At 37.3% G+C, this 27,956-nt stretch overlaps 1 long non-coding RNA gene and 1 other non-coding gene across 2 annotated transcripts; one reads left to right on the top strand and one right to left on the bottom strand.

The window, feature by feature from the left end:
• Positions 1-5,558: 5,558 nt before the first annotated feature.
• LOC130947498 (uncharacterized) lies at positions 5,559-6,788 on the bottom strand. The gene is made up of 3 exons (XR_009072694.1): positions 6,714-6,788; positions 6,096-6,212; positions 5,559-5,905 (listed from the first exon to the last, which is right to left on the bottom strand). It is a non-coding gene; the product is annotated as an uncharacterized LOC130947498 (long non-coding RNA).
• A 17,369-nt stretch (positions 6,789-24,157) lies between these two features.
• LOC130952493 (small nucleolar RNA R71) lies at positions 24,158-24,264 on the top strand. The gene has a single exon (XR_009074673.1). It is a non-coding gene; the product is annotated as a small nucleolar RNA R71 (small nucleolar RNA).
• The last annotated feature ends 3,692 nt before the right edge of the window (positions 24,265-27,956 follow it).

Raw genomic sequence — 27,956 nt, 5'->3', positions numbered from 1 at the left:
ATTTCTCAGATGGCCTACTCAAAGCAACAACAACTGCCCAAGGAATTGCAGACTTCAATGACAAAGGAGTCAACAACCAATATTCATTTGAGAAACCACAGAATGAAACCTCAGAAAAAGAAGTGATGAATATTGAAGGGGTGAATGCATTCAAGGACTTAAACAGACAAATGCACCCTCAACCACAGCAAAACATGGAGACATCTGCTGCAGTGAATGCCAAATTTCCACCATGGAGACCTCATTCCTATCTGAGAATGAGGGAGTCTCAACATCAAGAACAAGAAAGTTTCCACCAAGGCAACATGCCACCACCGCACCCACCCTTCCCACCTTTAACATCTCATAACCAACCAACCTCACAAGACTCTCAGAGAATCACAAACTTGGAGATCCTAATAGAGAGAATGATGAAACACCAAGAGGAGACAACAAGGAACCAAGTGATGTTAATCAGAGGAATTGAAGAGCAGATAGCTCAACTGGTGAAGTATTTTGCAGAAATGGGTGAAAAGAAGGCAAATACTTTCACCAGAGCCATGGAAGACAAACTGGCTAACAACGAAGATGCTACAAAGAAGGAAGGATGGACAAGGATCATGGAGGACAACGAGAAAATACTGGACAAAGGATGTACCAGCCAAGAAGAACACAACAAGGAATTCTTTCAAGGAGAAATGGAAGATAGAACTAAAGAAAAACAGAAAGCCCCCACTGGAAAATTTTCACCAGGGGATCGAGTGATGATCAATATTCAAACCATGAAGGTGTTCCCACAGTTGTCTGAGCATTACATTGTGACTAAGATCCTTCCACAAGAATCTATAGAGGTCATCAAAGAGGAAACCGGAAGGAAGTTCACAGTAAAGAAAGACAAGCTAAGGCACTGTGATTTTCAACCTCCATGATCAGCAGAACAGAAGATGTCAAGCTAGTGACAATAAAAGAGCGCTTGTTGGGAGGCAACCCAACCTGAGGTAGTTTTCTCTTCATAGCTTTTCCAATAAAAAATGTTGAGTAATTAATGTGGATTGCAAGGAGCTAAGTTTGGTGTTGCACACCAAAACAATTTGAGGGAGAGTGAAAACTTCTAAGTTTGGTGTTCCACCAAAAATATCATTTAAAAACACATTCTCACCTCTTGCATGATTCTAGCCCCAAGCAATCAAACACATTATTCAACTGTTGAATTATTTTCTAGCTTTAATTTCATTAACCTTTAGCAAGGATACATGGTTTCAAAAATGGTTGACTTGTTGCATCTGAGGTAGTGGCAAACAATTAAGTTTGGTGTCTCTACACCAAAAATCAATCCTAGAACCACACTCAGTTTATGCATACTAACCATACAATTAAGGGCTTGAGAAGCAAGCAACTTTGAGGATTATGCAGGACATGAGTCAACAATTGAAGACATTATGCATTTTAACTCAAAGAGAACACAACAGAAGGAAAAATCAAAGGGCTGCAACTTCAAAGGTTGTATCTAAAACTTAATCCTTGCTACTGTGAAATGTGCTGAATCTGGAAACCATTGTATGTCTTGCTAAAGTGTTTATCTAGCTACAAGTGAAATTGTTTGTTAAAAATGTTAAATCTGCATAATGCTTGTTATCCATCACTTAGCTTTAAATTCTGTCTTGTTTCCCATATGCTTAAATAAAAGAGTTTGGTTTGAATTGAAAAGTGAAATATCCAATGTTGCATAAGTATGAATGGAAGTTGGTGGTGGTATATGTGTTTGATTAAATGCATAACTCATGAAATAATTGTTGCATAATATCATTCTCATTCAAATGTGAGTTAGCTTGCTGTTACAAAGACTCTCATCAATAATGAAAAAGCCCTTGGTAACAAAAACAGAAAGAAAAGGGAAAGAAAAAGCCAAAATGGCAAGAAAAACAAAGAATAAAGGTTGGACACCAATAGCTTGGACCCTAGGACATATGCCTGTGGTGTTCTTGTACTAAGATCTGCTTGGATGAGTAAATTCTAAGGGGTATTTTAAAACCCGGTCACTTAGATCAACTGATTTGGGATGGCCAATTGAAAATCCACAATAAAGAGCAACTTAGATATAGAACATTTAGTTATCCAAAGAGAGGCTGGGCATCAATGATCCTAGGAAGAATTAGTGAGCCAAGTGTCTGTGGTGGAGAGATGTTGAGTAAAAGAAAGAAACAAATAAAGCCAAAGGCTAATACTGCAACATTTGACACCAAACCTTCAAAAGAATAATAAGCTTGTTAAGCATTGTAAGCCAAGAAAAGTTAGCAAGGGAGGAATAAAAAAGTGAGTCTTATAACAGCAAGTTTAGCAAACCTTTGATGAAAAATGTGTATCATGTAACAGAAACAATAATTGAGTTATCATTGTCTGCATAATGACCCCATAAATCAAGTTCTGCTATATGCCTAATAAGGATATGTGTTCTTTTCTTATTCATATCATTTACTCTTAGTTTTGATACTTGCTTGGGGACAAGCAAGATTTAAGTTTGGTGTTGTGATGACAAGTCATCATATACCCATTTTTCAAGCTAATTTCACTTGTTTTGTTAGCATTTATGCACTTTCTTGCATCTTAAGTAAGTGATTTGGAGTGAAAATGCATAACTTCTCTAAATCAAGCAACCACCATGAAATTAATGTTAATCCATGAGGTTTAAGCTAATTTTAATTGAATTTTAATTGATTTATAAGCCTCTTGAATTTAGTGATACTTTGAGTGGTTGTTTTGGTTTATTGTAGGTGAAGAAAAGAAAAGAAAAGGAAAAGCGTGGCCTAAGAAGTGTAGCCCAAGGAAAGGAAAGTGTGGTCAAAGCAAGAGGAAGTGTGCCGCATGCAAAGGGGGAGGCAAACATTGCCCTCCACAAGGGCACACTGCCCTCTAGGAGGGCAACATAAGGGAACCAAGGAAGGAAGGCAACTCTGCCCTGCCCACTACAAGGGCAGAGCACAAAATTGTGACTTGGAACCAAGAAGAAGAGAACCTTGCCCTGCCCTCCACAAGGGCAGAATCGGGCTCTCCAAGGAAGAAATTCAAAGGAAAAATGTCACCCATGCATGCCACAAGAATCGAACACGGAACAAGGAAGAAGCAAGGAACTAAGGTTGAGTGTCGTGCCAAGAAATCAAGGAAAATTGAGTAGCGTGTGTGCCAGCCGTGTTTCGAACACGGGACATCAAAGTTGGAAACACTGCCCTGCCCTCCGCGAGGGCAGGGCAGCATTTTGTTGGTGCATGGATCTGGCACACCAAGAGGCATTTCTGGCGCACCAAATCCTTCTCCTGGCAGCACCAGCGCGCACCACACTCAATCCTGGCAGCACCAATTTTTTCTGCCTTGCCCTCCGCGAGGGCAGGGCAGCATCCTATGCACCAAGGCAATTTCTGGCGCACCAACTCTCGTCCCTGGCAGCACCATTCGCGCACCACGCACAATCTGGCAGCACCAACTTTTCCTGCCCTGCCCTTGGCGCGGGCAGGGCAGTGTTTTGCGCACCAAAGTCGCACCAGACCGCACCAAGACCGCACCAACTTGCACCAAATCCTGCCCTGCCCTCCGCAAGGGCAGGGCAGCCTCCTGGGAGCAACTTCTCATGGGCCGAAAATTCAAATTAAATCCCCATTTTAATTCATTTCTTCACCAATTCAAAAGCCCATCCAAATCCAAAAATCCAAGAATAGAAAGTGTATAAATAGGAGTTAGTTTGATGTAATTAGGACCTTTACTTTGAGCTTTAAACTTTCATTTTTATTTTTTTGAGCTTTTGAATACTCTTGGTGACTTCACCGAGATTTCAGAGAATTGGGAAGGAGAATTGATCTCTCTTCTTCCTCGTTCTTGCTTGAGTCTTTTTAATTTTCTTGTTTTGAGTTTTGGGTGTGAGAAATTGAGGAAATTCTATCTCAATTCCCATTCAAACTCTCTTCAAATCTTTTCTGCACAATTCAATTCAATTTCAATTTCCTTTACTGCTTCTTCTTTAAATTCTTGTCAATTGCTTTGTGAGCTTGGATCTAGGAAGGCAAATAGAGATCTAGGCTCTGCTACCTAGTCTCTTGAGACCTGAGACCCAATTTTACTTTTGGTTCTTCTGTGAACCTCTGCTGCACTTTAATTTCCATCTCTGTTTGATCCAATTCATCTTCTACTTAATTACTTGTTGCAATTTACTTTCTCTTTGTTTAGATTCTGCAATCCCAGTCCTCAAATCCCTTTTACATTCAAGCAATTTACATTTCTTGCCATTTAAGTTACTGCAATTTACATTTCTTGCACTTTAAGTTTCAGTCATTTAATTTCTTGTTCTTTAAGATTCAGTCTATTTTACTTTCCTGTTCTTTAATTTACTGCACTTATCCCTTGCCCCTTTACATTTACTGTCATTTACTTCTTGTTAAACACAAATCACTCAACCAACACTTGATTCGCTTGACTAAATCAACCACTAAACTAAAATTGCTCAATCCTTCAATCCCTGTGGGATCGACCTCACTCATGTGAGTTATTATTACTTGATGCGACCCGGTACACTTGCCGGTGAGTTTTGTGTTGGATCGTTTTCCACACATCAGGGAGGTGATGAGTGTCACGGATCATCACCTTCTTCATAGTGAAGCGCGAATGAACATCTTAGATAGGAACAAGCGTGTTTGAATGGAAAACAAAAATAATTGCATTAATTCATCGAGACGCTGTAGAGCTCATCACCCCCAACAATGGAGTTTAGAGACTCATGCCGTCAAAGAGTATAAAATTCAGATCTAAAAATGTCATGAGATACAAAATAAGTCTCTAAAAGTTGTTTAAATACTAATCTAGTAACCTAAGTTTACAGAAAATGAGTAAACTAAGATGGATAGTGCAGAAATCCACTTCTGGGGCCCACTTGGTGTGTGCTGGGGCTGAGACTTAAGCTTCTTACGTGCTTGGGCTGTTTCTGGAGTTGAACGCGAGGTTGTAACCTGTTTCTGGTGTTGAACTCCAACTTGTAACCTGTTTCTGGCGCTGAACGCCAAACTACAATATAGAGCTGGCGTTGAATGCCAGTTTACGTCATCTATTTTCGCGCAAAGTATGGACGATTATATATTGCTGGAAAGCCCTGGATGTCTACTTTCCAAACCAATTGAGAGCGCACCAATTGGACTCCTATAGCTCCAAAAAATATATTCCGAGTGCAGAGAGGTCAGAATCCAACAGCATCAGCAATCCTTTTTCAGCCTAATCAGATTTTTGCTCAGCTCCCTCAATTTCAGCCAGAAAATACCTGAAATCACAGAAAAATACACAAACTCATAGTAAAGTCCAGAAATATGATTTTTGCCTAAAAACTAATAAAAATCTACTAAAAACAAACTAAAACATACTAAAATCTACATGAAATTACCCACAAAAGCGTATAAAATATCCGCTCAGCAAAAATTATGCGACTTTAAATCAAAAATCATGCTTAACCTCTTATCATAATTAATTGTTTAAGGAATTGATAGTTGATTGAGTTAAGAGAAATCAAATTACCAAGGGGTTGGGGTTTGATCACTTAGGGTTTGTCATAAATCACATTTATATATGATCAAAGTAGATATCAATAATTGTTAATCTTGAAATTTAAATATCTCTGACAGCTTAACTCTTCTCTCATATTACCTTCTACGCGTTTATAATTGCTCTTGTTTACATTCTTTGCTTTAATAATAAAGAGTTCAAAAGTATTTTATTGTCTGACTAGAATAATCAATTAACTATTGCTTGCTTAATCTGTTAATTATTGTGAGAACGATAACCCACTCCCATGGTATTATTTGATACAACTCGGTGTACTTGCTGATAGTAATTGTGGATTTTTCGCTTGTTCTTCCTTCTTCCTTGTTCTTTTCTTTAAGTTTTCAACACTTTCCTACATAAATCAAAGCTCAAAACAACTCGAAAAAAATATTGATTAAAAGCATAAGAATCTTAATGAAAATAACAAAATCACTAACTTTATTCAAAGAAATAATAACTAAAAACAACTAAAGATGCTCATGCATTACCATGACTATAAATATATGCTTATTTAACTTATACATGAGAATAACAATTCTAACCTCGAAGTTGGCTGCCCCAGCGATATGCCACGTCACGTTCAGGCGGTTGATGTCATCGTCCCATACATCTGCGTGTGTCATCCACTCCGAGTACTTCGATAATATCATAAGAAAAGACTAGAAATGGGAGAAAAGTAGAAGAAATGGATCAAAAGTGGCTTCAAAAAGCATTGTAAACGAGTTCTATATATAAGCGCGCTTCTTACGTATCTTGTTTACACTGTAAACGAAATAATGACGTTACACACCACACGTGTAAGCGTCATACAGCCATGTTGTTTCGTGTCTTATCTTGTTTATAATGTAAACGAGATATACACAATGTTATTTTATTTACATTGTAAACGAGATAAGGAATATAGTATATATCGATAAAAACCGTACAAAATATCTATGTTCCTAAATTTAAAAAATTATTTTATTTATTTAAAAAAATCCTATTCACCAACACTGGTTTTTTTCAAATTAATTTGTTAAGTCAATTTTAATATTACGTGTTTTATGGAAAACGTTACTTAAATATAGTATATAAATAGTAACTAATAAATTATTAAAAAAGGTATAAAATAATTTGCTACAATATTATTAATTTACTACAATTATCAAGAATATACTCACCCTTTTGAGTTTCATGAGTCAAGAAGACTTGAGAAGAAAAGAGAAACGTAACAAGAAAAGCAAACGGAACATACACCATTATTGAGTTACTCTTTACATATAAAGATATGATTAATGCATTCATATGCAACATTCGTCTTATGTATGATTTGAGGGCGGCTAGTATAGAAAGCAAAGAGTCAAATGTATATTTTAATTAAATAAAACTATTATTATATACTCTACGTATATTCTACATATGTATTTTTAAAAGCGAAAAGCTATGCATTTTTAAAAGAGAAAAGTTTTATAATTAAGTAAAATATTTAACTAAGTTTAAACAAATTGTTATAAAAATTTTAAATTTATGCATGTGCCTCTTCACTTGTGTTGTTGCTGCATTTTCTTTTTTTTTTTTTCATGTTGCTATTGTTTCTTCTTTTTTCATTCTCGTCGCCGTCACCACCATCACCTCCTCCTCCTTTTTTATTTAAATTTCTTCTTCTCCTCCTTTTTCTTCATATTTTTCTTTCATTATCGTTATCGTCACCATCACCATGCCACTACCACCATCTCCTCTTCCTCCTCTTTCTTTTCTCCTTTTAATTTCTTTGATCTCCTCCTTCCTTTTTCTTTTTCATCTCCTACTCTATCATCATTATTATCATCATCGTTGTCTTTTTCTTATATATATAAAAGTTCCAACACACCGAAATTTCTTAATGATGGCGACACACAAAGAAACTCATTTCAAAACAAGTTCAGACTAAAAGTGTACCTAATTTATATCCAAAATACACCGAAATTACTGACGATACACGAACAAAGTTGGTTTAAAATAAGCATAGACCAAGTGCACTTTATTTAAATCCAGAATGCACCCAAATTAATCAACAATGATGTCACACAAACGAACTCAATTCAAAACAAGCACATACCAAAAGTGCACCTTATTTAAATCCAGAATGCACCAAATTTACTTAATGATAACTCAAAACTCCTCTTCCTCCTCCTTCTTCTTCATTATTATCATCATCTTCTTCTTTTCTTATTCGTCTTTTCCTTCTTATTTTATCTTCTCTTGATTCTTCTTGTTTTACTCTCTTAATAAGAATAAAAATAAAAAATCAAATAAAAAAAATACATAATACTACAAAATTACTAGAAAGAAGAGAAATCTACATTCATTTAATTAAATAAGATTGAAATACATTACAAACTTGTTCATTCAAGTCTAATATAAGAAGCAATGCTCCTAAAAGAAGAAATAAGAGCAAGAGATGAAAGAAAGAAAAAAAGAAGAATAAAAAGAAAAAGAAAAAATACAGCATTATTAAAGAAGACATTTTTGTGCTTTTGTAGAAAAATTTCGGTGTAAAAAAATTAATAAATTTATATGTTATTTTTAAGAAATTTTAGTGTTATTTATTCTGATAAATTTTGCATAATTCAAAATTCTTTTTCTTTCTCCTTTTCATCTTCTGCTGCTACTTCTTTTTTTTTAATCTTTTTCTTCTTCATCTTCTTTTGCTTATTTTATTTCTCATAATTTTTTTTGTTTCACACTCTTAAGAGAAATAAAACCAAAAAAAAGAAGAAAAATTAATGCTGCAAAAATATTAGGAAGAAAAAGAAGAAAAGAAAAAAAATACAGTAATAACAACATCAATAAAAGAATGGCGATGGAGAAAAAAACGCGTGAAGAAGAAGAAGGATATGTGTTGGGAATGGTCATACTCCAATCAATCATGTGTCAAATAATTTGTTATTATTATTATATTAAAATGTTAATATAATAAGGTCATTGATTAAATTTAGAGATTTATCATTGTGATAGTGATCATAATATTGAGAGATAAATCTTTTATAATTTAATCTAAATTGTTCTTGGTCATAGGATTATTAAAAAGGACATTAATAATACGGAAAGATCAATATATATATAATGGCCTTCATTGGATGAAGATTAATAGATCTCATTTATTAAATTATATATATAGATGGTGCATATAAAGATATGACCATTGAACTGAATCACTTTGAGAATTCCTAATGGTTATAATTACCACATATTTGTCAATAGGATATTCTCATGAACATAGTAATAGAGTTTCCTTTAACCTGCGACTATCATAGTAATTAACAATGTATTTATTATACTTTGATTCTGGACACCTAATACCCTAGGGTGCTAGTTGAATGGACATTGTGTATGATTTAAATACTTGTAGAATTAATGATTAGTCAATAAGGAATCCATCAACTCTCGGTAAATAGTTTGAACTCTATGATTATAATTACTGAGATGAATAAAACCTTGGCCAAGGGGATTGAATGAATGGAGAAATGAGTTTCTTAAGTCATTCACAGTTCATTATAATAATGGTAACAAGTTAGGGTTTGACAATTAAATCATACTCTAAAGATTAACCAAAAGCTGAAAAGATGGAAGGAACTATACTTTGTTCTTCTCGGATTCTTAGTAAAAATATATTACTTCAAGCTATCGGGTCGTTGAGGAGTATTGCTAGACGCCAACCTTGATTAGTAAATTTAGTATGACTAATTTACTACCCGCTTAGTATTGAACCTATGGGGTCACACACTAACGAGTGTTCTAATCTTTGCCATATAATTATTTAATTATTATTTTGATTTGATCAAATAAATAATTATATTAATTCAAAATGAAATATTATTATATTCTTTGCTAGCACCAAGAATATAATAATAGTATGATAATTGAGAATATTAAATGAGATTTGAGAATAATTAATTATTCTATTTCTAAATTTGAATTCTAAATTTGGATGAGATCCTAAATGATTCTGTTTCAAATTGAGTTATGATATCATTCATAAATTTGAAGGATTCAGATTTAGAATTTTAAGATATGATTTAAATTTGAATTGAGATTCAAATTTAAAATCAGTAATAATCTCATACTATATATATGTATGCCAAGAGTAGAGGAATGTGACGGAGATGAGAATAAAACACAAGGATTTTATTCCTCTACCTCTACACATATAAACATATGTGAGCCTAATTCTTGGAGAAGAATTTTATGACGTGCAAAGAGTTTCAAGAGGTTTCTCAATTTAGATAAGATGTCCATTGGTCAAGGAGTTGACAGCAAAAATTAGTCTCGGTGTGGCTACGCATAGCGCCTTCGTACCATCGAAGGAGAAAAAGATTTTTACTAGCGTACTCGAGTATTTATATCTGATCTAATATATATTTATTATTGGAATAAAGTTTAAGCACAAAATAGATCTTTAGGATTACTTTCTTTTCTTCCGCTGCATGTTATGAACATATAGTAATCTTTCAATATGAATGTTCACGTTCACGTTCACATTAGTGGCTAGGAGTTGGAGCATGTATTCATGTTCTCACTAATAAAATTGATTTTTGTTGAGTTTGGACTAACTTGATTGAACTTGGTTGTAAAAGGACTTGAATGTGTAGCAAGATTTTTTTTTATTTTTTAAATGACTTGATCTATTTACATATATAATTAACACCCTAGATACATAATTGGGCCAAAAAATTTGATTATGAATTTATTTTTGGTGTTATTCTCAAAGATTGAAACATGGAGTGTAGGGTCGAGGGTTTGTAGGCTCACCCTTCTCGCATACTGGGAGATACTGGATTTTTATTTTTTATTAAACAAGGAAAAGCATCTCGCACTATGCGAGAAATTTTATTTGCTTTTTATAAAATTTGAAAAAGGGTTCTCGTTATTAACGAGAAGGATTTCATATTTTTTTATTTTAAAAATAATTTCGTGTTTTCTATTTTTTTTAAATGGGTGATTAGACATTTTTAGTCTTTTCTATACTGCAAAAAGCTCTTTTTATCAGATTAGATTGACCAACTCCATTTCTCGTGTAAACTATTAATAATTTAATATTATTTCAAATAAAATCTTACTATTTTGTGAAAAAAATAATTAAAAAATTAATTTTATTCTAGCATAAAAAAGTTAGCCTCGCAGAAGTGAACTACACATTCATTCACTTTTTTTTCTACTTCTGTATTCTTGTAATTTCTTTTCCAATTTTAGAATGTTGACTCTTTCTTCTACCTCTATGTTGTTACTTGTGATTTCTACTTGTGTTCTTATTTGTGATTTCTCTTAAGGTTTTAGAATGTAAGAGTAATAGTGTAACACCTTCACTATCAGAATATCACGCTTCGGGCTACACTATTCTGATAGCAAGAAGTATTACGACGACTTTATATACTTAATATTAAAATATGAGCCTTTGACTCAACACCGCATCGCTGATTTCTTTTAAAACTGGAAATAAATACTTTATCTAAAATAACAAATAGGCATTATTGGTGCACGAAATTGTAAATCACACTTTTCACAACATGTACAACTAACCAGCAAGTGCACTGGGTCGTCCAAGTAATACCTTACGTGAGTAAGGGTCGATCCCACAGAGATTGTCGGCTTGAAGCAATCTATGGTTATATTGTAAACCTTAGTCAGGAGATTAATAATGAAGAGAGTTTTGTTGTAAAAAGTAAAAGAACATGAAATGAATAATACTTGTTATGCAGTAATGGAGAACAGGTTGAGGTTTTGGAGATGCTTTGTCTTATGAATCTCTGCTTTCCTACTGTTGTCTTCTTCACGCACGCAAGGCTCCTTCCATGGCAAGCTGTATGTTGGTGGATCACCGTTGTCAATGGCTACCATCCGTACTCTCAGTGAAAATGGTCCAACTACGGATTCCGTAGGACTAAGGATCTGTCGGTTCTCACTCGTGCTGGAATATGATCCATTGATCCTTTTGCACACTGTCACTGCGCCCGGCATTTGTGAGTTTGAAGCTCGTCACAGTCATCCTTTCCCAGATCCAACTCGGAATACCACAGACAAGGTTTAGACTTTCCGGATCTCAAGAGTGCTGCCAATTGACTCTAGCTTATACCACGAAGACTTTGGTTCCACGGATCTGAACGCTCTGTTGTCAAGAAAAGCAATCAAACTTGTGAACCAGGAACCCAAGAGATACACACTCAATCTAAGGTAGAATGGAAGTGGTTGTCAAGCACAGGTTCATAAGTTGAGAATGGTGATGAGTGTCACGAATCATCATATTCATCATGTTGAAGTGCGAATAAATATCTTAGAATAGAAACAAGCATGATTGAATAGAAAACAGAATTAATTGCATTAATCCATCGAGACACAGCAGAGCTCCTCACCCCCAACCATGGGGTTTAGAGACTCATACCGTAAAAGATACAAATTCAGATGTAAAATGTCATGAGGTACAAAATGAATCTCTAAAAGTAGTTTTTATACTAAACTAGTAACCTAGGTTTACAGAAAATGGGCAAACTAAGATAGATAGTGCAGAAATTCACTTCCGGGGCCCACTTGGTGTGTGTGTGGGCTGAGCATTGAAGCTTTCACGTGTAGAGATTAGTCTTGGCGTTAAACACCAGCTTTGGTGCTAGTTTGGGCGTTTAACTCCAACTTTTATGCCAGTTCTGGCGTTTAACGCCAGAAAAGGGTAAAAAGTTGGCGTTAAAACGCCAGTTTTCGCTATCAAATTTCGGGCAAAATATGGACTATTATACATTGCTGGAAAGCTCAAGATGTCTACTTTCGAAAGCAATTGAGAGCGTACCAATTGGGCTTCTGTAGCTCCAGAAAACCCATTTCACATGCAGGAGGGTTAGAATCCAACAGCATCTGTAGTCTTTTTTCAGCCTCTAAATCAGATTTTTGCTCAGGTCCCTCAATTTCAGCCATAAAATATCTGAAATCATAGAAAAATACACAAACTCATAGTAAAGTTCAGAAGTGTGATTTTTGCATAAAAACTAATAAAAATATACTAAAAATTAATTAAAGCATACTAAAAACTACATGAAAATACTACCAAAAAGCGTATAAAATATCCGCTCATCACAATACCAAACTTAAACTGTTGCTTGTCCTAAAGCAACTAGATAAATAAAATAGGATAAAAAGAAGATCAAGAGGCAATACATCTCAAAGTTTTAAGTGAAACTCAGATTCTAATTAGATGAGCGGGACTAGTAGCTTTTTGCTCCTGAACAGTTTTGGCATCTCAATTTATCCTTTGAAGCTCAGAATGATTGGCATCCATAGGAACTCAGAATTCTGATAGTGTTATTGATTCTCATAGTTTAATGTGTTGATTCTTGAACAAAGCTACTTTATGAGTCTTGGCTGTGACCCTAAGCATCTTGTTTTCCTGTAGTACTACAGGATACATAAATGCCACAGACACATAACTGGGTGAACCTTTTCAGATTGTGACTCAGCTTTGCTAAAGTCCCTAGTTAGAGGTGTCCAGAGTTCTTAAGCACACTCTTTTGCTTTGGATCGCGACTTTAACCACTCAGTCTCAAGCTTTTCACTTGGAACTTCATGCCACAAGCACATAGTTAGGGACAGCTTGGTTTAGCTGCTTAGGCCAGGATTTTATTCCTTTGGGCCCTCCTATCCATTAATGCTCAAAGCCTTGGATCCTTTTTACCCTTGCCTTTTGATTTTAAGGTCTATTGGCTTTTCCTGCTTGCTTCAAGAATCAATTTCATGATTTTTTAGATTATCAATAACATTTCTCTTTCTTTTCATCATTCTTTCAAGAGCTAACAAATTTAACATTCATAAACTTCACTATAAAAAATATGCACTGTTCAAGCATTCATTCAGAAGACAAATAATGTTGCCACCACATAAAAATAATCAGAATTTTTCTTATTGAAAACTTGAAATAATTGCCTCCTTACTCTAAAGAGAATATACTATTTTATTCATGTTTAGTGATGATGAGAAGAACAAATTATAGCTTACTTGGAAATAATAAAAAAAATAAAAATAAAGACCTTAAATACTAATACTTATGTAATTCTTAAGATAGGTTTTTAATAATAAAAGTTATCACAGATTTAAGATTAGGACTCAACAACCTTTATTTTGGGAGATGGATGCTCCTTCAATCTGTGGGGTGTCTAGTCCCTTAAGGGAGAGCTTCTGGCGCTTCAGCTCCTGTAGCTCACGCCCTTGCTTTTCTTGTTCCTTAAGCAGCTTGCAGAGCATGCTATTTTGATTTTGCTGTTCTTCCTTAACTTGATCTATAGCTTCTTACAGCTTGGTGACAGATGCTTCTAGGCGGGCCCAGTAGTCAATTTGAGGGATTTCTGGGAGGAACTCCTGCGCCCTCCTCTTGATGGAGTTGTCGTGTACTTGTTGTCCCTCCATTGACTTTTTGGTGATTGGATGCTCGACTGAGATAAACTCATTGGTGCACGAAAATTACAATCACACTTTGTAATTCCACACAACTAACCAGCAAGTGCACTAGGTCATCCAAGTAATACCTTACGTGAGTAAGGGTCGATCCCACGGAGATTGCCGGCTTGAAGCAAGCTATAGTTATCTTATTATTCTTAATCAGGATATTAATAGGGTTCTTAATTTTAATTGTGAAAAGTGAAAGAGCATAAAATGAATGTTTGTTACGCAGTAATGGAGAATGGGTTGGAGTTTTGGAGATGCTTTGTCCTTTGAATTTCTGCTTTCCTACTGTCTTCTTCTTCACGCATGCAGGTCTCCTTCCATGGCAAGCTGTATGTTGGTGGATCACCATTGTCAATGGCTGCCAGCCATCCTTTCAATGAAAAGGGTCCATGTTCACGGCTATTCATCTGTTGGTTCTCACTTGTGTTGGAATAGAATCCGTTGATCCTTTTGCGTCTGTCACTACGCCCAACGTTCGTGAGTTTGAAGCTCGTCACAGACATCCCCTCCCAGATCCTACTCAAAATACCACAGATAAGGTTTAGACTTTATGGATCTTAGGAATGCTGCCAATTGGTTCTAGCTTATACCACGAAGACTCTGGACTCACGGATTGAATGCTCTGTTGTCAGGAGAGGCAGTCAAACTCATGAACCAGAAACCCAACAGAGATACACTCAATCTAAGGTAGAACGGAAGTGGTTGTCAGGCACGCGTTCATTGGTTGAGAATGGTGATGATTGTCACGGATCATCACATTCATCATGTTGAAGTGCGAACGAATATCTTAGAATAGAGACAGGCGAGATTGAATAGAAAACAGAAATACTTGCATTAATTAATTGAGACGCTGCAGAGCTCCTCACCCGCAACCATGGGGTTTAGAGACTCATGCCGTCAAAGGTACAATTTCAGATGTAAAATGTCATGAGATACAAAATAAATCTCTAAAAGTAGTTTATATACTCAACTAGTAACCTAGGTTTACAGAAAATGAGTAAACTAAGATAGATAGAGCAGAAATCTACTTCTGGGGCCCACTTGGTATGTGCTGGGGCTGAGCATTGAAGCTTTCACATGCATAGGCCATTCTTGGAGTTAAACGCCAGTTTGTAACCTGTTTCTGGCGTTTAACTCTGCTTTACAACTTGTTTCTGGCGTTTGACGCCAGAATAGGGCAGAAAGCTGGCGTTAAACGCCAATTTGCGTCATCTAAACTTGGGCAAAGTATGGATTATTATATATTGCTGGAAAGCCTTGGATGTCTACTTTCCAACGCAATTAAGAGTGTGCCATTTGAATTTCTGTAGCTCCAAAAATTCTACTTTGAGTGCAGGGAGGTCAGAATCCAACAGCATCAGCAGTCCTCTATCAGCCTCTGAATAAGATTTTTGCTCAGGTCCCTCAATTTCAGCCAGAAAATGCCTGAAATCACAGAAAAATACACAAACTCATAGTAAAGTCCAGAAATGTGATTTTTGCATAAAAACTAATAAAAATATACTAAAAAGTAGCTAGACTAAAAACTATATTAAAACACCCCCAAAAAGCGTATAAAATATCTGCTCATCACAACACCAAACTTAAACTGTTGCTTGTCCACAAGTAACTAGAAAAATAAAATAGGATAACACGAAGATCAAGAGGCAATCTCAGAGTTTTACCTGAAGCTCAATTCTAATTAGATGAGCGGGACTAGTAGCTTTTTGCTTCTAAACAGTTTTGGCATCTCACTTCATCCCTTGAAGTTTAGAATGATTGGCATCCATAGGAACTCAGAATTCAGATAGTGTTATTAATTCTCCTAGTTTAGTATGTTGATTCTTGAACACAGCTACCTTATGAGTCTTGGCCGTGGCTCTAAGCACTTTGTCTTCCAGTATTACCACCGGATACATAAATGCCACAGACACATAACTGGGTGAACCTTTTCAGATTGTGACTCAGCTTTGCTAAAGTCCCCAATTATAGGTGTCCAGAGTTCTTAAGCACACTCTTTTGGATCATGACTTTAACCACTCAGTCTCAAGCTTTTCACTTGGACCTGCATGCCACAAGCACATGGTTAGGGACAGCTGGGTTCAGCCGCTTAGGCCAGGATTTTATTCCTTTAGGCCCTCCTATCCATTAATGCTCAAAGCCTTGGATCCTTTTTACCCTTTCCTTTTGGTTTTAAGGGCTATTGGCTTTTTCTGCTTGCTTTTTCTTTTTCTTCTCTTTTTTTTCCACTGCTTTTTCTTGCTTCAAGAATCAATTTCATGATTTTTCAGATTAACAATAACATTTCTCTTTGTTCATCATTCTTTCAAGAGCCAACAATTTTAACATTCATAAACAAGATAAAAAATATGCACTGTTCAAGCATTCATTCAGAGAACAAAAAGTATTGCCACCACATCAAAATAATTTGAATTTTTCTTATTAAGAACTCGAAAAAATTGCCTCCTGATGCACGAAAACTTGTCTCTCAACAAATTTTCCTTCAGCAAGTATACCAAATTTGTCGTCAAGTAAAAACTCACAATAAAGTGAGATCGAATGCCACAGGGATTGATTGGTTAAGCAACTTTAGTTGGAAGAGTATGCTAGTTGAGCTAAACAGAGTGTAGTTTGAGAATTGCAAAAAATTAAATGACGGAAAGTAAATAGCAGAAATTAAAGTGCAGAATTTTAAATGGGAATTTGGGGTAATAGAAAATAAAGAGAATGGGTAAGATCAGAAATGGGGAATTCATTGGGCTCAGGAGATGTTGTATTCTCCGGATCAAGTTCATTTTCATCTCTTCCTCAATCAATGCATCTATTGATCTCCTTGGCAATCTTAGGTGATTAGATTACAATTCCTTGGTAATCCAATCTCTCTAAGCTTGAACAATTGCCCAATTCCTTGATTTAATTGCTCATGGGAAGAGATGAAGTATGGTCACTGATTATACCACATGTATTTCCAAATCAAAGTGTTGGGAGGATTACATGTCACTATATCCGCCCAGACCCCAATTTAGTCCAACATGAGAAAGCATTTCTAGCATGATCTCCTCATCCCTTTTCCAAGGCTCAGAGGAGATCCAATTATGGAGAGTTTCTTTTCCAAGACAACTAACCAATTGAATTAAGATCGAAAGCTTTCTAGTAAATCAAAAGAGAAGAAAGAAGAAGAGAATGAAAACTATAATTGATCCATCAAATTACAACAGAGCTCCCTAACCCAATGAAGGGGGTTTAGTTGTTCATAGCTCTAGAAATGAAAAATGGCAAAAAAGAATACATCCCAGCTAAAAGTGCAGAAAAGTAAATGTATAGAGAGTAGTTCTCTAAAGTGCCAAGCTTCTCTATAGTTCAAAAACTACTCCTATATATACTACTCCTCTTGATCTTCTAGTGAGTTCTCCAAGTCTTGGATGTGGGCTTTGGATCTTGAGTTGAAGCAGTTCCAATCTTTAGTGGGCCTAGCTTGCAGAGAAGTATGAATTAGGCATGGGCGTTAGTGAAGTTAACGTTAAGTGACATTGTGGGTTCGAGAACTTTAGTGGCAATCACAATTTTCACTAACGTTCCAACCCCATATAGCCTACGTTAACTCCAACGTTAGTGGCACTAATGTGACCACTAACGTTGCCTTGTAAATCTTCGCTAGCATTATTGGGACTCACCTTTCCCAATAACGTTGGCTTATAACCCTTTGTCCCTACGTTAGAGTTCACGTTAGTGTAACTAACGTGGCCCTTAACGTGGTTATGCCTCACCTTCGAGAGCGTTAGTAACACTTACCTTTGTCACTAACGCTCAAAGTGCCCCTACTCTCCACGTTAGAGCTCACGTTAACTAAGTTAACGTGGCCACTAACGTGGTAGTAATGCCATCTTCCAACGTTAGTGACAAAGGTGAGTGTCACTAACGTTGGCTCATCAATCTCAGCTCTACGTTAACTTTCACGTTAGTGGTCTTAACGTGACCACTAACATGGGCAATGCTAGTTGATCCAACGTTAGTGACAAAGGTGAGTGTCACTAACGTTGGCATTGTTTCTCTCTTCCACGTTAGAGTTCACGTTAACTAAGTTAACCTGACTCTTAACGTGACTTATTGCCAATTCTTGGAACGTTAGTGGTGTTCACGTTTACCACTAACGTTGGAGCTTTCTTTTGTCTCCACGTTAACTACCACGTTAACTTAGTTAACGTGGCAATTAACATGGGCTTATGATGGCTTCGCGTGCGTTATTGGTGATCACTTTTCTCGTTAACGTTTCAAGATATTTACCATTCCATGTTAATGGTCACGTTAACTAGATTAACGTGAGTACTAACGTGGTTTTTCCCTGCTTTCTTTATCCTGAAATCAAGCAAATAAAGTGCATCAAAGCTCTAGCCAAAGTCATGAAATTATGCATCATCAATTTATCATTCAATTCTAGCAAAATCCTCATGAAATCATGTGAAATTCACAATGGTCGCTTGAATCAAGGTGTAAGTGTATTTTCATCCAAAACTTGCCTTATTCACTAAGAAAATGCATGAAACTACCTTAAAACAGTAAAGAAAAGGTAAGTGAAACTGGCCTAGATGCTCTGGCAGCACAACACCAAACTTAAAGCTTGTTTGTCCCTAAGCAAGTACTAAAACATAGGAAGAATGAATGAAAGAGCAAGAAGATAATATAGAAGTAGAATTCCTGGTTTATGGGGTTTTATGCATAGCAACTTAGGTTCTTTCCTTTACTAGGTTTCAGGCCTTTATCAAGTCCTTGGTCACTCTCTTGATTACATCCTTTGAGACTTCTTAATTGTGATCCTTCCTTCTTTTCCAAGGTTTATTACATTCTTCTTTTGGCTAAGTGCTTTGAAAGAGGGCGACTCTTTATGATAAGCTTTCAGTCAACACTCCCGAACCAGTTGGCTCAAGGTGCTAGGTGTTAAGACACCCCTACGGACTTACTCCCCCAAGTCTCTTTCCCTCATACATACACACCACAGGCACATGGTTTGTTATTTTTTTCTTTCTTGAGACCTTGGTGTCCAGCACCTCTTTGGGTTACTAAGTGTTCTGTAGCAAAGGTCACTCTTGATAGTGGACTTTCAACTGATAATCCCGGATTAGTTAATCCAAGTTACCAAGTGATGAGACACCCCTAAGAGCTTATTCATCCAAGCATATCCCTTGCACATGAACACCACATACACATGCCTCAATCTTAAAACCCTTGGTGCCTAGCATTGTTTCTTATTGTGTTTCTTTCCTTTTTACTTTTATTGCTCTTTATCTTTTCTTATTCGGATCTTATTATTTAGTTAGTCTCATAGGATGTGTTTCAAGCATAGGATTCAGGGTAGATAGTTACCTTCTTTCCTTGTTTGGTGAACCAACTTAGCTTACTAATCATCCTACCACAAACATTCAGAACCTACTTCATGAAATAACTCCACTCTTGTTCTTTTCATAGCATCTTCTTTTTGATTAACTTAAAGGACAAGCATACAAGTAATAAAGGTGGAAGTGATCACTAGAGACATTAAGCTTAATAAACATAAACCTAAGCAATGAAAAACTTAAATGCAGAATTCAAAATCCTAAGCTACCATGGAAGCATGTTCTATTTTATACATGATTTTCCTTATTTAAAGCTGTGAATTAGATAGAAAAAGGACTCCACCACCTGAAATGATCATGTTCCTTTGTCTTGGGATCCTCCTTGATTGCTTGAGTCCCCATTCCCCTTGCGCTTTCCTATCAGCTTTTTCCAGAAACCAGCATCTTCCATCTTCTTCTTTAATGCTTCCTTTTGCTGTTTCACCTTCCCCTCTTCTTGCTCTATTAAGTCCTTGCGGACTGCCTCATAACTTGGGATGGCAGGGTGCAAGTTATGCATATGCCCAGTCATATAGTTTAACTTGGCCTGAGTGTTTATGCTGAATTCTTCTCGATGCAGTTGCCTTCCTTCATTGAGCACACTGAATTCATTGAATGCTTTCATCTGAGCCATCTGGCGTTGGTTGAGTTCTTAAAAGCGTTTGTCTTGGCTTTCTTGCCTTTCAGACACTTGATTGATGGCTTGGGTGAGCTGGGAGTAATGCTCCTGTTGTAACTCAATTTGCTGTTTCTGCCACTCTCTTTGTTGATCCATCCAACTAGAGAGTAGTTTTTCTTGATGATCCATCCTTTGAGCTTGGACATGTAGTTGCTGTTCTTGTCCCTCCATATAACTACTTGCCATATACTCAATGGCTTCCTTGATGTGATACAGATTTATATTGGTTGGATCAAATTGTCCTTCTTGCTGGTGCCCTGTTTGTTGGGGTTCTTCTTGGTGAGGTTCTTCTAGGTGGGGTTCTTCTTGTGCAGTTCTTTTCCTATCCGAGGTCTTCTTTGTTGTTGAGCAAGTGTCACATAGTGTATGCGTTGGAATGTGACTAACCTTTCAGGATTTACCCATTGTGGATTGTTGTCTTCGAACACCACCTTGGCTTTCATGCATAGTCTTAGGATGGTACTGGGGTACCAAAGTCTAGCGCCCGGATCATTCTTCTTGGCTGAATCCTGGATTCCTTCAGCTATAATTTCATGCACATTGATGCTTCCACCCTTCACTAGGCAATGTACCATGGTGGTTCGAGCTATATTGACCTCAGAATTGTTTGTGGCTGGAAGGATAGACCTCCTCACTAGCTCAAACCATCCTTTGGCTTCTGGGATAAGGTCTCCTCTCCTAATGAACTTCGGCCTCTTGTCCGAGTATCTCTCCCAATCAGACCCAATAACACACATATCACTCATGATTTCTTCAAGTTCATCTTCATCGGGGGCATTACTTATTCTTACTTGATACCTAAGCTCATCAAAATATGGTGATTTCAGTTGAAGAGTCCTTGTTATAGCAGTGGGGCTGAAGTCCACCTCTGTTCCTCTTACATAACCTTTGAAGGTGGGGGCCCTAGTGCTGTCTTCTCTGACTGCATTTGCATAGAACTCCTTGATGAGGTTTGCATTTATCTTTGCCTCTGGATTGGTGAGCTTTTGCCAACCCCTCTGTGCAATCTTTTCTCTGATCTTAGGGCACTCATCCTCATTGAATTGGAATGTCAATTCTGGCAATATTTTCTTGTTCTTGATCTATTCATATTGAAGCTCATGGAAGACAGTTTTGAATCTCCCGGCGTCGAAAGGAGGTTGCTCCATGGGCTCCTTTCCTTTTTGCCTCTTGAAACTTGATGATGCCATGCAAGATGGTTGATGAGTGGTTGCGGTTCACTCGACGTGGCTAGGAGATTGTGTGTGAAACTTTTTGGAGGAGGATGAAGTGTGTGTATCTGAGAAAAGGAAGGGAGAGGAATGAGAGTAAGAAGTGTGTACGGAGAGGTTGTGTGAAGGGGTTTATATAGGAAGATGGAAAATGATTAAAGGGTGTGGATTGATGGTGTTCTTTGATAGTGGACGGTTGGGGTTTGGTATTGAATGAGCACAAGGATCACCTCTTTTATGAGGGTCTTGGTTTGGTCTCCAAAGCTATCCAACTCCCAATGTTGCATGGCAACACTTTCAAAGATATTCCCCTTGAAGACAAGTGTGAGATTTCCTTGGTATAGTGGCCGAATCTCCATTCCTTAATTGTCCTATCAAGTACCATCAATGTCCCTTTTGATTCCCTATACACGAAAAAAAAGAATGCAAATGGTTAATTTGAAATTTTCGGTAGGAAAACTTAAGGTGTGAACTAGCTAAAAACAAAATATCTTTTTCTTTTATTTTTAAATGACTAAATGCTTTCCATGAATGCAAATCAATCAACCACTAAATTTCCCATGCATGCAACGTTGGTACACCAAACTTGTTTGTGATCATATGGTGCAACAAGTTTGGGGAATAATTTTACCTCATAAAGTGTGTTCAAGCCCACTTGGTGTGCCTTGAACACCAAACTTATCATGTACTATACGCTGCATGTAAAGGGGTCTTATATTGGTCGTCAAAATTGATTTAAAAATCCATGAAATTTGCCTTATTACTACTATTAGAAATTAAAGGAAGAGGGCATAGAACATGGGCTGCCTCCCATGAAGCGCTTCTTTAGCGTCATTAGCTTGACGTTTGGTCCTTGTCAAGGTGGATGATAGTGCTTAAAATCTTCCGCCTTGCAGTGAACCTATGTCCATTGGCCTTGTTGATAAGCTCCAAATGCTCTAGGGACAAGATTTTTTTGATGGTATACACTGGAGGCAGCTGGGATGGAATAGTAGGGAGGTGAGGTGGTATAGATGGGAAGTATGTAGAGACCACTTCATCTCCTGGCGAGAAATCTTCTGTAGGGATTTTCTTCTTTTTCCATCCCCTTGGGACCTTTTTTCTTGTGTCTGTTGATGCCAACTTGTTCCTTATGGTTTCCTTTTTGAGAATAGTTTTGTTGTCTATTTCATGAGATTCTGGTGGGTCTGGTTCCTTTTGGATTACACTTGGCTGTTGCTCCTTCTGATCACATTGGATGTTAACCATAGGAGTTATTATGTGTGGTGTTTGTGCTTCCTTGTTTGGCTCCTCCATCAGTTCTTTGTTATCATGGTCTGCTTCTTGTGAGAGGTTGAAAACATTGAAAGTGAGCTGATCATCATGTATTCTCAACACTAGCTCTCCTCGTTCCACATCTATGAGTGCTCTGGATGTGGCTAAGAATGGTCTTCCCAGAATGATGGGGTAAATAGGGTTCTCATCCATTTCCAGGACAACAAAGTCTATGGGGAGGAAGTAATTCCCAACCTTCACTAGCACATTCTCAACCACTCCTATTGCCTGTTTTTGAGTTTCATCAGCCAACTTAATGATTATATCTGTGGGTGTTAGCTCATTGATTTGAAGCCTTTTTATGAGGGATATAGGCATTAAGTTGATGCTCGCTCCTAGGTCACAGAGTCCTTTATCAATCATTGTTTCTCCTATGGCACAGGGAATATGAAAACTCCCTGGATCCTTCCTCTTTGTGGGTGGCCCTGGTTGAATGAGAGCACTGCAATCCCTATTCATCTTTATTGTTTGTCCACCTTTCAAAGAACTCTTTCTGGCCAATAGCTCCTTTTATATACTTTATGTAGGAAGGTAATTGCTGGAGGGCTTTAATAAATGGTATATTTACATCAAGAGATGCAAATATGTCAAGGAATCTTGAATACATTCTCCTTGCTACACCACCTTTAAGCCTTTGGGGGAAGGGTGCATATGGGTTAAGTGTCTCCTTCTTCTTCAGCTCTTCCTTGAGTGTGGGTTGAGGTGTATGGCTCCTTTCTTCCTGATTTTCCTTTTGATTGTCTTGGAGGTGTTCTACTTCATTCATGCTCCTCTCATCACTTGTAGTGATCATCTTACATTCTTTCCATCTTACTTTCTTTGTTTCTCTTCTTGGGTTCTTCTCAGTGTCACTAGGAAATCCATCAGTGGGTTTGGGAATTTGTTGAGATAAATACCCTACTTGGGACTCCAGTCTCTTGATATTTTCTCCTTGGTTTTTGATATTGGCTCGCACTTCTTCCTTAAACACCTTGTTATCTTGGACTTCTCTACATAAATCTTCAAGTAGAGTCTCAATTTTTGAAAGTCTATCGTCCGTTAGTAATGATGGATTGGGGTTAGGTAGGTGTTGATAGGATCTCTGTGAGGTATGTTGGTGAGTTACATTGTTGTTGGAGTTGAGGTTATGGCGTCTCTAGTCTTGACCTTGATCTTGTTGATTTTTCCAACCAAAGCTGGAGTGATTTCTCCATCCAGAGTTGTAGGTTTTGGAGTATGGGTCATGAATTTGTCTAGGTGAGTTTCCAACATAGTTGGCTTATTCCCAGTCACTCTTTTCTCCTATATTCACTTCTTCTTGAGTTGGTGATGAAGTGATGACTGCTTCAACTTGGTTTTCCTCCACCTTCTTGGTGAGATCTGCTAGCTGCTTGGTGATCATCTTATTTTGAGCTAGCAATGCATCCATGTGATTCAACTCCATTACTCCTCGAGTGTTACTTCTTTCAGAGGCATAGATGTAGTCATTCCCAGCTACTGTTTCAATGACATATATGGCTTCTTCAATGGTTTTCTTCTTGTTTAGAGAGCCCCCTGATGAATGATCTACAGCCTTCTTTGACTCATAGGTAATACCTTCATAGAAATTGTGAAGTTGCACCTATTCATTGAACATATCTGGTGGGCATCTTCTTGTTAAGTCCTTGAACCTCTCCCATGCCTCATAGAGAGTCTCACCATCTTGCTGTCTGAAAGTCTGTACCTCAGCTCTCAGCCTATTAATTCTTTGAGGAGGGTAGAATCTTGCCAAAAATTTGTTCACCACATCTTCCCAATTTGTCAAACTCTCCTTTGGAAAGGATTTGAGCCACTTGGATGCCTTGTCCTTGAGTGAAAAAGGGAAAAACAGTAGCCAATAGACATCCGGGTAGACTCCATTAGACTTCACAGTGTCACAAATTCTCAGGAATGTGGTTAGATATTGATTGGGGTCTTCTTGAGCACTTTCTCCAAATGAGCAGTTTTCTGAACAAGGGTGATGAGCTAGGGTTTTAGTTCAAAGTTGTTGGCATGTATGGTGGGCTTCTGGATGCTACTTCCACAGTTTCCTGGATTTGAATTGATGTAGGAGTCTAGAACTCTCCTTTCTTACCCAACATGATTTGCAGGACCTTCTCTAGCATGGTTGTAAGCTTCTTCATGATTATTTTCCAAGTTCTCTTCCATGTTGGGTTCAAAATACTCTTCCTCTTCCTCAGCACCAACAACTCCTTTCCCTATTGCTTCCCTCCTTAATCTCCAGAGGGTTCTCTCAGGTTCTGAATCGAAGGAAGTTGAGGTTCCCCCTCTTCTCCCTGTCATACAACTAACAAAACACGCAGCAAGAAATAAAATGAAGAGGTTATTCTTGTTAGAGTGATTGTTAGTGTAAGTGATGCAAATTATCAAACAGTTAGTGGGTTAGTGAGCAGAATTGTAGATAATAACAAAGAAAGAAAGAAAAACAGAGAGGGTATAGAGGATGAGGAAGAAATTAAACAAAGTGAAAATAAATGACTGAATAAAGTAAACAGATAAGGGAAAAATGCTCAATCTAGTGAGCTTCCAACTTAATCATTGTTGATACAAAATCAATCCCCGGCAACGGCGCCATAAACTTGATGCACGAAAACTTGTCTCAACAAATTTCCCTTCGGCAAGTATACCGAATTTGTCGTCAAGTAAAAACTCACAATAGAGTGAGGTCGAATCCCACAGGGATTGATTGGTCAAGCAACTTTAGTTGGAAGAGTATGCTAGTTGAGCTAAACAGAGTGTAGTTTGAGAATTGCAGAAAATTAAATGACGGAAAGTAAATAGCAGAAATTAAAGTGCAGAATCTTAAATGGGGATTTGGGGTAATGAGCATGAAAATAAATGACAGAAAATAAAGAGAATGTGTAAGATCAGAAATGGGGAATTCATTGGGCTCAGGAGATATTATATTCTTCAGATCAAGTTCATGTTCATCTCTTCCTCAATCAATGCATCTATTGATCTCCTTGGCAATCTTAGGTGATTAGATTCCAATTCCTTGGTAATCCAATCTCTCTAAGCTTGAACAATTGCCCAATTCCTTGATTTAATTGCTCATGGGAAGAGATGAAGTATGGTCACTGATTATACCACATGTATTTCCAAATCAAAGTATTAGGAGGATTACATGTCACTATATCCGCCCAGACCCCAATTTGGTCCAACATGAGAAAGCATTTCTAGCATAATCTCCTCATCCCTTTTCCAAGGCTCAGAGGAGATCCAATTATGGAGAGTTTCTTTTCCAAGACAACTAACCAATTGAATTAAGATCGAAAGCTTTCTAGTAAATCAAAAGAGAAGAAAGAAGAAGAGAATGAAAACTATAATTGATCCATCAAATTACAACAAAGCTCCCTAACCCAAAGAAAGGGGTTTAGTTGTTCATAGCTCTAGAAATGAAAAATGGCAGAAAAGAATACATCCCAGCTAAAAGTGCAGAAAAGTAAATGTATAGAGAGTAGTTCTTCAAAGTGCCAAGCTTCTCTATAGTTCAAAACTACTCCTATATATACTACTCCTCTTGATCTTCTAGTGAGTTCTTCAAGTCTTGGATGTGGGCTTTGGATCTTGAGTTGAAGCAGTTCCAATCTTTAGTGGGCCCAGCTTGCAGAGAAATATGAATTAGGTATAGGCGTTAGTGAAGTTAACGTTAGGTGACATTGTGGGTTCGAGAACGTTAGTGGCAATCACAATTTTCACTAACGTTCCAACCCCATATAGCCTACGTTAACTCCAACGTTAGTGGCACTAACGTGACCACTAACGTTGCCTTGTAAATCTTCGCTAGCGTTATTGGGACCCACCTTTCCCAATAACGTTGGCTTATAACCCTTTGTCCCTACGTTAGAGTTCACGTTAGTGTAACTAACGTGGCCCTTAACATGGTGATGCCTAATATTCGAGAGCGTTAGTGACACTTACCTTTGTCACTAATGCTCAAAGTGCCCCTACTCTCCACGTTAGAGCTCACGTTAACTAAGTTAACGTGGCCACTAATGTGGTAGTAATGCCATCTTCCAACGTTAGTGACAATGGTGAGTGTCACTAACGTTGGCTCATCAATCTCAGCTCTACGTTAACTTTCACGTTAGTGGTCTTAACGTGACCACTAACGTGGGCAATGCTAGTTGATCCAACGTTAGTGACAAAGGTGAGTGTCACTAATGTTGGCATTGTTCCTCTCTTCCACGTTATAGTTCACGTTAACTAAGTTAACGTTACTCTTAATGTGGCTCATTGCCAATTCTTGGAACGTTAGTGGTGTTCACGTTTACCACTAACGTTGGAGCTTTCTTTTGTCTCCACGTTAACTACCATGTTAACTTAGTTAACGTGGCAATTAACGTGGGCTTATGATGGCTTCGCGGGCATTATTGGTGATCACTTTTCTCCTTAACGTTGCAAGCTATTTACCATTCCACGTTAGTGGTCACGTTAACTAGATTAACGTGAGTACTAACGTGGTTTTTCCCTGCTTCCTTTATCCTAAAATCAAGCAAATAAAGTGCATCAAAGCTCTAGCCAAAGTCATGAGATTATGCATCATCAATTTATCATTCAATTCTAGCAAAATCCTCATGAAATCATGTGAAATTCACAATGGTCGCTTGAATCAAGGTGTAAGTGTATTTTCATCCAAAACTTGCCTTATTCACTAAGAAAATGCATGAAACTACCTTAAAATAGTAAAGAAAAGGTCAGTGAAACTGGCCTAGATGCCCTGGCATCACTTCCTTATTCTAAAAATATCTGCTATTTTATTCTTGTTTAATGATGATGAGAAAAATAAGTTATAGCTTACTTGGAGATGATAAAAATAAAAATAAAAATACTAATTTCTACTACTCATATGACTCCTAAGATAGATTTCTAATTGCAGAAGTTATCACAGAATTAAGATTAGGACTCAACAACTTTTATTTTGGAAGATGGATGCTCCTTCAATTTGTGGGTTGTCTGGACCTTCAAGAGAAAGCTTCTGGCGCTTCAGCTCCTGTAGTTCACGCCCTTGCTTCTCCTATTCCTTAAGCAGTTTGCAGATAATAAAATTTTGATTCTGCTGTTCTTCCTTGAGTTGATCCATAGTTTATTGCAGCTTGGTGACAGATGCTTCTAGGCAGGTCCAGTAGTCAATCTGAGGGATTTCTGGGAGGAACTCCTGCTCTCTCCTTTTGATGGAGTTTCCTTGTACTTGTTTTCCCTCCATTGACTTCTTGGTAATTTGATGTTCGACTGGGATGAACTCATCTACTCCCATCTTCACCCCAGCCTCTTTACATAGTAGAGAAATCAAGTTTGGGTAAGCAAATTTGGCGTCCTTGGAGTTCTTATTTGCAATTGTGTAGAGCTCACAAGAAATTAGTTGATGAACTTCCACTTTGTTTCCTTGCA

Source organism: Arachis stenosperma, chromosome 9 (genome assembly GCF_014773155.1).
Source record: "Arachis stenosperma cultivar V10309 chromosome 9, arast.V10309.gnm1.PFL2, whole genome shotgun sequence".
Classification (NCBI taxonomy): domain Eukaryota; kingdom Viridiplantae; phylum Streptophyta; class Magnoliopsida; order Fabales; family Fabaceae; genus Arachis; species Arachis stenosperma.
This window is presented reverse-complemented; position numbering and strand designations above follow the sequence as displayed.